This window comes from Dasypus novemcinctus, chromosome X (genome assembly GCF_030445035.2).
Source record: "Dasypus novemcinctus isolate mDasNov1 chromosome X, mDasNov1.1.hap2, whole genome shotgun sequence".
NCBI classification, from domain to species: domain Eukaryota; kingdom Metazoa; phylum Chordata; class Mammalia; order Cingulata; family Dasypodidae; genus Dasypus; species Dasypus novemcinctus.
Window position 1 is genome coordinate 49,596,355 of NC_080704.1, and position 15,243 is coordinate 49,611,597.

The 15,243-nt window shown below is 39.6% G+C and overlaps 1 pseudogene; it reads left to right on the plus strand.

The window, feature by feature from the left end:
• The first annotated feature begins 3,002 nt into the window (after positions 1-3,002).
• Positions 3,003-15,243, plus strand: part of LOC101441926 (pre-rRNA 2'-O-ribose RNA methyltransferase FTSJ3 pseudogene) — a 51,129-nt pseudogene continuing 38,888 nt past the window's right edge.

Here is a 15,243-nt window from a genome sequence, read left to right on the forward strand (position 1 = left end):
CTGAGAGAATATCCCAGCTCATCTTTGGACAGCCATCATCTCCCAGTACTCATCAAGAACCTTCAATGGACTTTCATCACAGCCCCTGGTTGCAGCCTGCCTGCGGAACCCAGACTTGTGCATTCCCATGGCTGCATATCAGTGTTTATAGAATCACATACTATTGACAGATATCTCTTGTTGATTATGCTTCTCTAGAGAATCCTGACTAATACACTAACTATAATTAGGTATACTTTGTGGGCTAAAATAGACTAAGTTATTACCCTGACCCATATCAAAAATAAATTCAGCTTCTTAGAGATAAAACATAGATACCACTAAGCATAATACAGCCCTTTAACAATTCATATTATGGATATTATGGAAGTTTCCAGAAGATTGAAGAGAGTCTGTGAATGTCCATTTGTTTCCAGAGAACATGGCTATTTGCTAGAATTTCTTTTGTGTTATTGAACAGGTTGGCTAATGATACTGTCATGATAGTGAGAATATAGATTTTATAGGGTTTCTGAGTTTCTAGAGACCAAACACTATGCAAACCAGCAAAATACAGAATTATTGATATTTTCTAAGCCTTATAGAAGTGGTGAACATATTCTATATTTATATCATTTTATTTGTCACTTTGTCTAAAAACAGAAGAATATAGTGCTGCACATTTTTATTCTGTTTCCCTCAACAGCACAATGGCTTGCAAATTCTATTAACTGACTCCACAGAAACTTTACTGCTACCTATAGTGACAAAATGAATTATTTACAGGTTTAATATTCTCCCAAATAATTTAGCCATTCTGTAATTTACAGCAATAGGTTTCTCAAGTATGTATTTACTACCAGAATCTATGCTTTTGGCTTTCATAAAAGCACTAGGAGATATTTGTTATCTTGTCCTGTCACCCTCTGTAGTGTTAAACACAACAGCAACTGTTTAATATCATAAAACATTGTGGGAGGAAGAATACTGAGACTTGAATATAATCAATTTGCTCCAATTCTGGTTTAGGTGAAAATTTATTGCTAAATTGCATTTTTAGAAATGCTTTGGTTATTTAATATTGATCACAAAATGATTAAGAGGTAGAATACTATTGATTTCTAAATTAAAGGAAATCCTTATAATGAAAGTAAGAATGAGATTGCAAAATTATTAGGCTATAGAAGTCGATTTTAATAGTCTCCATTAGCTCATAGATTTGAATTTGAAAATTATATGGTTCTTTTTCCTAGGCTGAAAATTCTAAAACTGTAGAGAGTCCAGTTTATTAACTGTGGAACAAAAGACTTGTAAGTAAATGTTAATATAACTAATAGAAGACATGCCTAGGAGAAAAAAGTCTTAAGAACTCATTGTGTGCCTTCCCCCCAGCGTGGGACATGACTGGAAAATGACCTTGAATTGAAGGTTCAATGCGGATAAGCAGAATATCACTGTCTACATATAATAACATGAATTTAAATAGCTGTTTGACGTAATGTAAGGGGGAAATGAAAAGGAGAAATGAGTTTATATGGCTACGAGTCTCTAAAAAAGAGTCTGGAGGCTTTCAGAAGGATTGCCCTTAAGCACAACTGAGCAGAGTCTAAGAGACAGATAAAGTAGATACAACCTCAGGTATTCGTTCCTTTGAGGGCTAAAGAGACCCACGGGTTCTATGGTCATGGCAGATGGGGTTTACTGCCATGGCAGATGGCCCTTCTTTGGAGCCGGTGTTTCTGCGTGATGGAGCTGGACTCAGATGGGATCTCTTTGCACAAGACTTTCATGCTACTTTACTGGAGTTGTAGTTGGTGTTGGGGTTTAAGATATATTTAGGGGATTTGAATCTCTGGACTGACAATATGATAGCCAGGCCCTGAGCCTCAACAGACTTCAGCTCCTACAATCTGATTTATTGGACTCACCTCACTCAGCTAAGATGGAGTTGAAGAAGGACAACCACCACACCATGGAGTCTAGAGGGCCTACAACTGAAACCAAGAGGATTGCATCCAGTATCCATGTGGAATCTAAGCCCCCTCTTGACATAGAAGTGCAATGGACACAACCAATCCAAGGTCCACAGAGAAAAGGTGGCATTGTAGTGGGAAAAGCGGACATGGTGGCTGATGGGTATGGGGAATGGTAGGAAGAGATGAGAGGTGGAGGCGCCTTTGGGACTTAGAGTTGCCCTGGATGGTGCTTCAGGGGCAATCACCGGACATTGTAAATCCTCCCAGGGCCCACTGGATGGAATGTGGGAGAGTATGGGCCATGATGTTGACCATTGACCATGGGGTGCAGAGATGCCCAGAGATGTACTTACCAGGTGCAATGGATGTGTCATGATGATGGGAATGAGGGTTGCTGGGGGGTGGAGTGGTGGGGTGGGGGTGGTAGGGTTGAATGGGAGCTCATATTTTTTTAATGTAATATTTGTACAAAACCAATTTTAAAAAAAAACAAAAAAAAAGAACTCATTGTGATATCTTGTTGACTTAAGATCAAAATAATAAATTTTCTATATAATTGAAATTCATTCCATTAATAAATGATTAATCTGTTTTAAATAAAAATCTGTCTAAATACTTCCTTGCTTATCTCTCCTCAAAGAAGAATGATTTTCTGGATCATTTCTGGTCCCCCCTACTGTATTTCACAACAGCATGTGCACATCTTAAATCTCAGTTATTGCATATATATCCCCAATAAAAACACTTTTCATTCCATTACTAAGTATTCTTGAATGGGCTATTGTGTTTTATTTTTATTTTTACCATTCATAAATGGTGAATTTCCTCCATGGGTACTAATATACAAAATTGTTTCTCTTCTCATTCTTACTTTCAATCCTCTATCCTCCTAGCTGTCATTCAGGACCAGATGTTTTTGTAGCATCTCAGTGCTAGCCAAGTACATAAATTCTTATCTTTGACTGGGCACTTAATTTATAACAAATTCCATGTACAGTCATGAAAATGGCACAGGATCCAGACTAAGTGTCACTCCTCCATTCCACCATGAGTAAGAATGGCAAAGTTGGGAAAAGCCAATGGAATAAGTTGTATTATTTGACGAAGGAGACTGGTTATTGCTCCTGCTCTGCTGAAGGCTATGCTCAGGGTGAACTCCTTCTCTATCACTGTACTTCAGTCACAGACTTGCTTCATGCTGCCAACCCTGTTGAATTCCTCTCCAAGGCCAGCAAAATCGTGCTAGATGATGAAGAATTAACATAGCACCCAGGTTCCACTGAAGATATATGGGGCATGCTGTCAGGATGTCAAAATGCTGGGGCATAAGAAACTCAGGTCTCTGCTGAACTAGAGAATAAAACTTCATTGATATGTGGCCAAGAAGCTGACCAAGCAAGCAAAGGCCTTGGACATCAGCCTCAGCTTGAAGACACTAATACAGTGATAAAGAGGTGTCAATACCTGGGGCCATGATGCAGCCCTCTAAGGAGGAAGAGGAGGAGGAATAGCTGAATTGGACCCTAGCAGAGATGAAGGCCCAGAAGGTGTCAGAACTAAAGAGAAAGAAAAAGAAACTGTTGCATGAGCAGAGAAAACAGAGCAAGTGTATGGTGCTGAAGATGGATCTGCCTGGGGTTTCTATTGCAGATGAGGGAGAAACTGGCATGTTCTCCTTGCATACCATCAGGTGTCACCACTTGGTAGAGGATGTAACACAAGGGCATATGAGTGCTGCAGAAACATTTGTATCTGATCTGCCAAGGGATGACATCTATGAATCAGATACTGAAGAGGACAATGATGCATCTTTGACAGCAACCTGGATCCAGAGGAACTGGCAGGAGTCAGGGGACATACAGATCTAAAGGACCAAATGTGTTTGCGATTTGCTGATGTTGAATATGATTTTTTAAAAAAAGAGGAGGAAGAAGAGAATCCACTGCTGGTGCTGTTGGAGGAAAAGGCAGTACTGCAGGAAGAACCAACCAACCTGTGATTCTCAAAGGATGGCTTTAATGGAGTGGAGGATGATGCTGATGAAGTTCTGGAGATCAGTAAGGCCTAATTGTTTTATGAGTGTTGTCACAAGGGGCAACACTTTCTGCTACCACCTTCAGCTCCTGAGGGGATGGAGGTTCCTTCAGGGACAGAGGTTACCAGTACCCCTGAGGAGGAAGAAAGAAGTGGTAGCTCAGAGAGTGATAGCAGCAGCAGTAAGGATGAGGAGAGTAAGGAACCACAGCTGAAGGGAAGCTGGAGGTCTACATGAGATAATGATGATGGGTTTGAGATAGTGCCTATTGAGGGTCCAATGAAACATTGGATTCTGGACCCTAAAGGCCTTGCACTAAGTGCTGTTATTTTTTCTTCCAAAAAAGCCAAGAGAGACCTCATAGATAGCACCTTCATCTGGCATACATTTAAGGAAGATGAGCGGGAACTTCAAGAGTGGTTTGTGCAGGAGTAAAAGCAGCACAGAATATGTGCAGGAGTAAAAGCAGCACAGAGACCTCATAGATAGCACCTTCATCTGGCATACATTTAAGGAAGATGAGCAGGAACTTCAAGAGTGGTTTGTGCAGGAGTAAAAGCAGCACAGAATTATGTATTGACAAGAAGGAAGTGGAACTTGACATTACTAGAAATGCTGGTGGGTAATCAACCCATGACCCAACAAGAAAGTGACTGAAGCTAAGGCCAGAAAAAAAAATGGAGGATGCTGAAGAAGCTGGGGTAGACCAAGAAGAAGGCAGAAGCTGCAGTGAGTACAGCAGACATCTCAGAATGAGAGAAGGTGACATAGCTGCAAAATCTCTATAAAAAGGCTGGGCTTGGTAAGGAAAAATGTCAAGTCACCTATGTCATAGCCAAAAAAGGTGTGGGTTGCAAAGTCCACTGGCCAGCTGGAGTCAGAAGTCATTTCAAGTGGTGGACTCAAGGTTGAGGAAGAAGAAAGAACACAGAAACATAAAGAACAGAAGGAAAAAAAAACACAGCCTTTCCTTTATACTCAAAGATAGCATAGAGGAAAGATTCAGTACTGCTTATACCAGCCTCCTTGATTGTTTCACAGCTGTCTGAAAAGATGGTGAGTTGGGTACTGAGCAGTGAGGAGGACATCCTCCTGCTGGAAGGAAGAGCTCCCATTACAGCACTGCTGAAATGTCTCTGTGCTCTGATGGACCCTACAACACACCCACGAAGAATATGGGATATTTGGATGAAACTGGTCAAACCTTTTAAGTAACAAGGGGAAATTCAACATTGGAGTGGCATTCTTGGACAGATGGGCTTTCAAATTTTCACCCATCATTTTCCATTAAAATCAGGATGACAATTTAGTTCCCAGTAAGTATTACTTTAAAACCTGTCTGAGGGTGCTAGGTGTAGCTCAGTGGTTGAGTGCCTGCTTCCCATGTATGGTCCTGGGTTCAATTCCTTGTACTCCCTAAAGAAAAAAATGTCAAAATTGTTCCTAATATGTTAGACATATTACTTTACATATGTCTAGAATGTTAGGGGCACTTAAAAAACAAAAACAAACACATACCTGAACACATCCCTATATCTGAGTGTTCACAGTATGTGCCACACTATTCTGTATCATATATTACTGACTTAGAAATGGCAAACAATCCAAGATGTCCCAGTAGTAAAACATTTACTAGAGTAAGCAGAGAGGAATGCACATCTTAAACCGGCATTTGCCAAGTCTCAAAATTTCAATTTTATATATTCCTTTTCCTTTTGTAAACAAGATAGAACAAAACTCATCAAAATCAATTCAGCAAAAGATTTTTTCTACCATTATGGCAAGTTTAAAAAATGAGATAGAAGACTTTAAAAACTGTGTTTTGTTTTATTTTGTTTTTAATTTAACAACGTCTCAGACCCTGAACAATTCTGGAACTGTTTCCAAGATCAAGAAAAGGATCATCCCATTGTAGATCCCCCCAGGGCCCACTGGATGGAACGTGGGAGAGTGTGGGCTATGATGTGGACCATTGACTATGGGGTGCAGTGATGCTCAGAGATGTACTTACCAGGTACAATGGATGTGTCACGATGATGAGAGAGAGTGTTGCTGTGGGGGGAGTGGGGGCTGGGGGCGGTGGGGTTGAATGGGACCTCATATTTTTTTAATGTAATTTTTAAAAATAAAAAAAAAATTAAGTGAATTTTCAGTCAAAAAAAAAGAGAAAAGGATCATCAAAATCATTTCAGCAAAAGATTTTTTTTTCTAACATGGCAAGTTAAAAAAATATGAGATAGAAGACTTTAAAAGCTGTGCTTTTTAAAAAAAAAATTAACAATATCTCAGACCTGGAGCAATTTTGGAACTGTTTCCAAGATCACCTTTCCCCTTTCAATCATAGTGGCTCTGGGAAACTGGAAGGCTGCTTCTTTCTACATGTCTCAAGGCTGCATACGAATATTGTCGGGGAATCAGAGCACCAACTTCCATTTAGAAGCAGACATTTCTCTTCCCTGCAAATATTTACAACCCCAAACTCTTTTCCATACTCCTCCCTAACACTTAAATGGACTGGGTTTGCAAAAGCAAACTCCTAAAACGGAGACTGGTCACACAGATAAGAAAAAGAATTATTTGTAAAAGTTTATAAGATGATATTTTAGTGAAAAAGTAAGGTACATATAATAAAAATACAGAGTGAGTTTTGGGCCCTATGAGGTCCTTTCTTTCAACATATCCTCAACTCAGCCTCATGACAACTTACCCAGAGCCAAAATAAGTGTCCCTGCTTTCACTGCTCTTCAGGACCAAAGCAGGTTTCCAAGGTAATTATTAGTCAGCCAAAAGGGAGCTTACTCAAAGTACTAGAAATCAGTGGGCGTTTAAAAAGTTTATTTGTTTGGGGTAAAAGCTTATAGTTACGAGGCCCTAAATAGTCCAACTCAACGTTACTTCCTCACCAAACTGTTGTCACATGTTGAAGCAAGATGGTGGGTGACATCTGCAAGGGTTCAACTTTCTTCTTTCCTCTTAAGGCTCCATGGGCCCAGCTTCTTCCACTCTCAGCTGCTGGATGGAGGGCTCATTTCTTTTTGGGTTCAGCTGCTCAGTTCTCTTCACAAGGTCTGCTGTAGACTATCAGGTGAATGGCTCACCTCTCTTCCTGCGGCCACAGCAACAAAGCTGACAAATTCTTTCCTCTTCTGTGTCTATAGAGCTCTCTCTATTCCTCTGTGTATCATTCTCTGTGTTCTCCTTGAATGGGTTTCCATTTATATAGTCCACCAAGGGGGTAGGGACTCAACCCTGCATCCTTAATGACAGTGGTCAAATCAAAGCCCCAATCTTAATTTAAGCAAGTAAACATAAAGCCTTTGAATTTAAATCAATGAAAAGGTATCAAACCCAGAGGAAAAGACCAGTTTACAAACATAATCTATATCTCTTTTTGGAATTCATAAATATCAAACTGCCACACTCCAGCATCTGAATTCCAAAAAGTCATTACAATATTCATAAAACCTTATTTAGGTTCAGATAGCAGTGCTAAGTTACAAAATCACATCACAATCAAATTATAGAAATACAGTTTGTCTTGGGGCAAAGTCTCTCTGGCTCTAGACCCATGAAGCTTACAAAAAAATTTATCTGCTTCCAACATACAAAGGGACAAAGGGTAAACATTTACATTAGTATAAGGAGAATTTTGGCAGAAAACATGAGCCAAAGGTTCCCTACAGTTCCGAAAACCTGCAGGGCATACTCCATTAGATTTCAAAATCTGAGAGTCTTTCTTAAGATGGTGGTTTCCTCTCATCCTTGGGGCCTCATGGGGGTCCACCCTTTCCACAGGCTTGCCCAATGGCCATTTTCTTGGTTCCATCCTCATCAAGCATCTGGTTGGCAACTGAGTTCCAGACCTCACCCTCCAAGAAAGTTGGGGTAATGGTCACACTTTATCTAATCTCTGGGGTAGATTCTCAACCCTCTTATACAGAGTGGTGGTGGCAACATTCTCCCTAATCTCCAGCATACAGGCCCAATCTCCTCAGAACAGAGAGCTGGTAACATGGCCTTCCCTAATCTGTGGAGAACAAGTCCACCCCTCTCAGAGCACTGGGGTGAAAAGCTCACTCTCCCCAACACTTGGGAAATGTGCTCCATCCTCTCTGTAGCCTGGGGCGGCAAAAGTCTCCCTGAACATCAGGCTTGACCATCCATCCTCTTCAACTGCTGAGGCAAGCTCACCCTCTCTTTATATATGGAGATGGGGTTCCACTCTTGGCCCAAAGAGATGTCTTAATTCCAGACCTTAGCTTCCATGGTTTTCTTCCTAAAACTCTTTTCCCAGCAGCGGACTTGGCCCAGTAGTTGGGGCATCTGTCTACCACATGGGGGGTCCACGGTTCAAACCCCGGGCCTCCTTGACCTGTGTGGAGCTGGCCCATGCACAGTGCTGATGCGCACAGGGAGTGCCCTGCCATGCAGGGGTGTCCCCCACATAGGGGAGCCCCATGTGCAGGGATTGCACCCCATAGGGAGAGCTGCTCTGTGCAAAGGAGAGTGCAGCCTGCCCAGGAGTGGCGCCACACACAGGGAGAGCTAACACAACAAGATGACGCAGCATAAAGAAACACAGATTCCTGTACCACTGATGACAACAGAGGCAGACAAAGAAGGCATAGTGAATGGACACAGAGAACAGACAACCGAGGTGGGAGGGAAGGGGAGAGAAATAAATGAATAAATAAATCTTAAAAAAAAAAACTGTTTTCCCTTCATCTCTCCCCTCCATGCCACTTTTAGTCCAGGCTGAGAGTGGTTTTGTTCATACAGTTCTTGCAGAAAGTTTATTGGTTTAGCATACAGGAAGTAGGGGCTCAAGCCATCAGACAGTAAAACTTTCCACAAGACTTTCCTGGATAACTACATTTTCAATCTTGACTTACCAGTTCCAAGTTAAATTAGTTCCTCAAATGGGGCACTATTGTCTGGGGCCTTGGTTTCCAGAGGCTTGGGATTTCTGGAAACAGTTTGTTTTCTTTGTACCCAATAATTCAGTTATCAGTTTATCTGTTTCCTCCAACCTTTTGCTATAAGCTGTAAGGAGAAGTCAGACTGCATTTTACACATGTAGTTTGGAAATCTCCTTGGCTAAATGTCCAAGCTCATAGTTTGCAAATTCTGCCCTGTATAGAATATCAGGAGTCAATCTTGTTAAGTTCTCTGTGACTGTAAAACACAGATCACCTTTCCACTAGGTTTCCAATAATAGTTTCATCGTTTACTTCTAAGTCCTCATGAAAAGTCTCTTCAGTGTATTTGGTATTCCTACCAAAAGTCTCTTCAAAGCACTCTAGGCCTGTTCTATCAAACATCTCACAATTCCTCCAAAAAATACCCCTTACCAATTTATAAAACCATCCCAATATTTTGGTAATTGCAAAAGCACAACCCAACTTCTTAGTACCCAATTCTGTATTAATCAGCCAAAGGGATGCTGATTCAAAGTAACAGAAATCTGTAGCTTTTATAAAGGGCATTTATTTGGGGTAAACACTTAAAGTTACAAGGCCCTAAAGAGTCCAACTCAAGGTTACTTCCTCACCAAACTCTGTTGTCATGTTTTGAAGCAAGATGGCAGAAATATCTGCAAGGGTTCAGTGTTCCTCTTTCCTCTTCTCTTAAGGTTCCATGGGCCCAGCTTCTTCCAATCTCAGCTGTAGGATGGAGGGTTCGTTTCTTTCTGGGCTCAGCTAATCTGGTCTCTTTACAAGGTCAGCTGTAAACTGTTAATGAATGACTCATCTCTCTTCCCTGGCCACAGTGTGAAAACTGACAAGTTCTCTCCTCTTTCATGTCTATGAAGCTTTCTCTATTCTCTGTGTATCTTCTTCTGTATTCTCCTTGAGTAAGTGTTCACATACATAGCCCACCAAGGCGGTAGGGTCTCAACTCTGAATGCCCAAATGACAGTGGTTGAATCAAAACCCTGATCTTTTTTTATGTAATTTTTATTTTAAAGAAGCTTTAGATTACATAAATGTTACATAAAAAATATAAGGGATCCCTATATGCCCCACTCCCTCCCCTTCTCACACTTTCTCATATTAACACCATCCTTCATTAATGTAGTACATTTGCTAATATTGATGGACATATATTGAAGCATTGCTACTAACCATGGACTAGAGTTTACATTATAGTTTACACTTTGTCCCACACAATTTTGTAAGTTATGACAAAATATACAATGGCCTATATCCATCAGTGCAATGTCATGCAGAACAAATCCAATTTCCCAAAAATGTCCCCATATTACACCTATTCTTCCTTCACCCATCCCTCAGAAACTCTGGTGGCCACTGCCTTTGTATCAATGATAAGAGTTCTTCCATTGCTAGAATAATAATAAGCTTATAGTAGAATAACAATAAGTTTACTTTGGTCCATTGTTCATTCCCTAATCTTGAGGATTTGGGGATGGCAATGCCCATTTTGCTTCTAAATGAGAGGGGCTTAGATACCATGGGGCAGATGGATGCAAATATCTTGCTTGCAATTGCAGACACTCTCTGTTCCTTGGGATGGGTGTTGTCTATCATCATCTCCTTGTTAATTGTCCTGGGTGAGTCCAATGAACAGGAAAGTAGGCATTGCAACTCTGCTGAAATTCAGGGCCCAACTGGCACATGGATGGACCAAAGATTTAAGTCTCTGGGACATATATTTATCAAGTATAGTGCTAATTATAGGTTCAAATAAAAGGAGCAGAAGAGCCATGTGTAGAGAACCTGTAAGTGAGTCCAATTCTGTTACACTGGGGAACATAAATTCCAAAGTAAGGCCCACAGATAGCTGCTGAATTCTTGAGCTGTCTTTCCTGCTTATAGTTTCTGGATATCTCTAGAGCGCTCATGAGTCCCACTACTTGAGGCACTGTTTACCGTCACAGTCAGTGAGATCTTGCTGAGACTTGCATAAGTGTAACATCTGGAATGACCTCTGACTCACATTGAAATCTCTTAGCCATAAAAACTCATTTATATTTAATATTTCCCCCTTTGGTCAAGGTCTTTTACCAGATGCAGTGCTACTTGGTGCTTGGTAATAATCTCTTGGTGTCAAGGAGGCCAACCCCGGGAGTCATGTCCCAACCCAGGGTAAACAAAGCTCTAATCTTAATTTAACCAGGTAAACATAAAACCTTTGAATTTAAATCAATCAAAAGGTATCATGTCCGGAGGAATAGTCTAGTTTAGAATCATAACCTATATCTCCTTTTGGAATATAAATAGTATCAAACTTCCACAATAGGAAATATTGGATATTGATTCAGGTGAAAAGATAATGTCTTCAAGCCCCAGTTATCTATAAAGGGCAAGGGGTCCTTATACCTTGCACCCCAACCCAGCCCTGAGACACTGAGTTACCAAAATTGAAAAACAAAATTAAAGACAATTGATTTCAAGCTTCAACAAAATAATAAAATTGCACATTCACCCTATCAATGAAAATAAAGGGGCATCTATAAAAATGCGTCTCATTCCTTCATATTTCAACTCCCATTCCTTGGTATGATTTCTGTGATACCTTTAGAATTTCAAAAATGGTGTTTTACAAAGCAGCCATTGATTTGAAACAAATCTTTGTTTACCACACTCTCGTAAATTTCAATGTCTGTGAAATTTAAACTAAAATTTCTCACCAATTCTGAATTACTTATCTCTGTATAAGAATACACATTAAAGTACCATCTATATTTGACCTGTTTTATAGAGGCAGGTAACTATAAAAATGGTAAAGATGGCAACTCAGAAACAAAAGCCAAAATAAGATGACAATTTCATATTAATTTTACTTAATTTATGCCGAAGATATGGTGTGGTGGTTAAGTTCATGTGTCAACTTGGCCAGATTCTGGTGTCCAGTTGTTTAGTTAAGCAAGCAATTGTCTGATATTTACTGTGAGTGTATTCTGTGTACTTACGTCGGTAAGTTGATTGCATCTATGACTGATTACATCTGCAATCAACTAGGGAAATTGCCTTCAACAATGAGAGATACCTCATCAAATCAGATGAAGTCTTTAAAAAAAGAGAAGCAATGATTTTAGCAGTCAGAAGAGAGAATTTCCTTGTCGCTTCAGTCAGCCAGCTTCTTCTGAGGAATTCATTGAAAACCTTCATAAGAGTGCCCAGTTTGTGGCCTGCCTTATGGAATTTGGACTTGCCCATTTCCACAGTCACATGCGACGATTTTAATAAAAATCTCATATATATATATGAGATATATATATCTTGTCAGTTCTATTTACCTGGAAATTTGTGACTTACAGAGCTTTGGTACAGGGAGTGGTTTTTGAGAAGCAGAATCTTAAGGATGCTATTTCTGAATTGGTTCTGGGGCTTTGGAATTGGCTCTCTACTCTGATTAGATTCAAAGGCAACAATGACTCTATTTCCAATAATTAGGATGGCACTGGTAGACCATGGCATGAATTGGCAATAGAGATACACAAAATATCACTACTGGACATGGCAACTCAAATACTTATAGGAGGCAAGGCGCTGGGAAAGAGTGTTTTTGACATCTTAACGGAGTTTTGTGGTGTTAAAAGGTATAATGATATTGGCTGGTTTTTCCTAAAGATGCTGTATACAGTTGTAAAATAAACGGATGAAAGCAAGCCTTCAAATTTTTAACTTAACACTGAATGAAGGATGTAAAAGTTTCTACGTGTGTCCTGAAAGAAATTCTTATTTCTTGTAGCTGCAGACTTGAGATTTCTAAAATCCATGCCCAGAGTTATTGTGCAAGTGGCTGGATTACAACAGAAACTAAATCCCCGACCTTGCAGGATGTCTGCTGTTAAAGTGAGACCATTGCTTGGAAAGGAATAGGATCCTAAGAAGTGGCTGGGGACATAGGAGTTGACTATGATGAGGGTGGGGACATTGAACCCTAGATTCTGCTGAGTGTTTGTCAGGTAAATCTGTAATTGTCTAACCTGAGGAATCAGTCACCTGATCCCCAGCCTGCCCCGAAGGATCCAACATACAACCTCCCCCTGAAGACATTATCCCTGCTGTCTGATAAACCTGTAGCCACCTCCCTTGAGGAAACAGCTTTCACTCTTCTGTAGGAAGAGATTAATCTTTTTTCACCAGATGAAGCTGCAATGGAATGACCTGAGGTAGGTGTCTTGCAAGACACGTCTAATTCTTCCTGTGACCCACCTCCACAACTGCTCTTTCCTTCTAGGCCTAGAACCAGACTGAAGTCTCAATAGGCCCCAAAAGATAAGGTACAAAGAGTGACCCATGATTTTTCAAATTTATGTAAACAGAAATCAGGGGAATATGTGTGGAAATGGATATTAAGAGTGTGGGATAATGGTAGAAGGAATATAAAGTTGCACCAGGTTGAATTTATTGATATGGGCCCATTAAGCAGAGATTCTAGACTTAAAGTTATAGCTCCAGTGGTTAGAAATGGCTCTAACAGTTTGTTCAGGTGGATGGCTAAAACAAGGAGCAAAAGATGGCATACATTGCCAGATATCAAAATGCCAGAACGGTCCTGGTATAATATAGATGAGGGGATCCAAAGACTTAGAAAGAATGGAATGCTAAAGTCAGTTTATCATATAAGATCTGCTCACCCCCTCAGGAATGTCCAGAACACACACATTTCACCAGGCTGCATTCATATGCCCAATAAAAATCCATTATGTTCAATAAATAATAGTTTAAATTTGCAATAACAATATGCAACTTTAAGTAACTGCAATAACAAATTCAACTCTAATTGACTGCCAATTTAATAATAAATTTGAACTTTTACATTTCCTTTCATTCCATTGCCTGGGAATCATTCAGCACTCTTGTCAATATTATACCCTATGGTGTAAACCATTTAACTCTTTTCCGTTAGTGTACCTTTGCACATTTTATTAAAAGGATTCTAATTTAAAAGAAAACTTATAAAAATTGCAGATGGGAGGATTCATTCACAAAGACAGGAGGTTATTTAAATGAATGTCACAATTAGGAAGTGCTTTGATAATGACATGGAAATTTGAGTGATGGGAGATTACCAAAACCTACTAAGTAAATGTCATCCATGTAAAGAGCAGGAAGTTTTATTTTTATTTTCATGATTATTATAGGGTAAGAATCTAAAAGATTTGGAAGAGAAGAAACTTAAAAGATCCTAATCTTCACCCATATTACTTCTCAAGGACCTGAGGAATGTGGCAGTATTTGAGGCCAGGTTTGGGAGGAGACATTAATAATTTTCAGCTCACTTTCATCATTGCTGAAAGCGCCAGCATCTTTCCTGTGTAAACAATCATTTTTTATTTGTTTGTTTTATTCAAATAAAATGAATTATTCCATAGAAGTACATGCATTTTGCCTAGGGTTCATAATCAATGGTAATTGCAGTGACGTCCCTGCCTTGGAAACTCAAGCAGAGTAAGAGTTCTTGAGTTCCTGAGTAATATTCATGCCTTCTTTTTTGTGCATAAACACAATGACTTCAGGATAGGGAAAGGGGTCACCTGGAATTTTTCGAAGGGGAAGAGGAGTGCGTAGGATTGAAAAAGGAAAGCTTTTCAAGCAGTTGCTGCTGATGCCCCACCCACAATTCCTTCAAAATCTTAGTGCTGTATTTACAACTGTAAGCACCTGACATTCTGAGAAATTTGTCTTCAGTGCTCACTTTGTCTGCCTTTGGGACAGGTTTGAAATGCCCTGGAACCTTACCCCCACCTCCACCACATTCCAGATGATTAACACGAATTGGAATGTAAATATACCTGTTCTCTCATACCTCAGTTGAGATACTTCTGAGCTGTCTATTTGGCATGTTTTCCTGGAGCTGCCTAGTTGGCTTATGCTCCACTTCTATGAAATCCTGATGCATATAATGAAATAATATATGCAACCAAAACAATAGGTAAACTTTTGCAAAGGAGAAAACAAATATTATCTGCAGATACATACTTAAGAAAACCAACTGAAAACCTTTTAGAAATTGAAGTTCCATAAAATGTCAGAATATAGTTAAATAAGTCAACTTCATATATACCAGATATATTATTAAAGGTAAAAGATTAAATCAATAATAGTATCAAATAGCATAAAACCATATAGTCACAGCTCTAACAAGAAAATGCAGAATCTCTGTAAGGCTGAATATTTATTGAACAGTTAAAAGTACTGGGGAAAAATTGGAGCAAAATACCACATTGCTGAATGAGAAAATTAAATGCTTAAGAGGTTGCCATTCTTACCATATTGATAT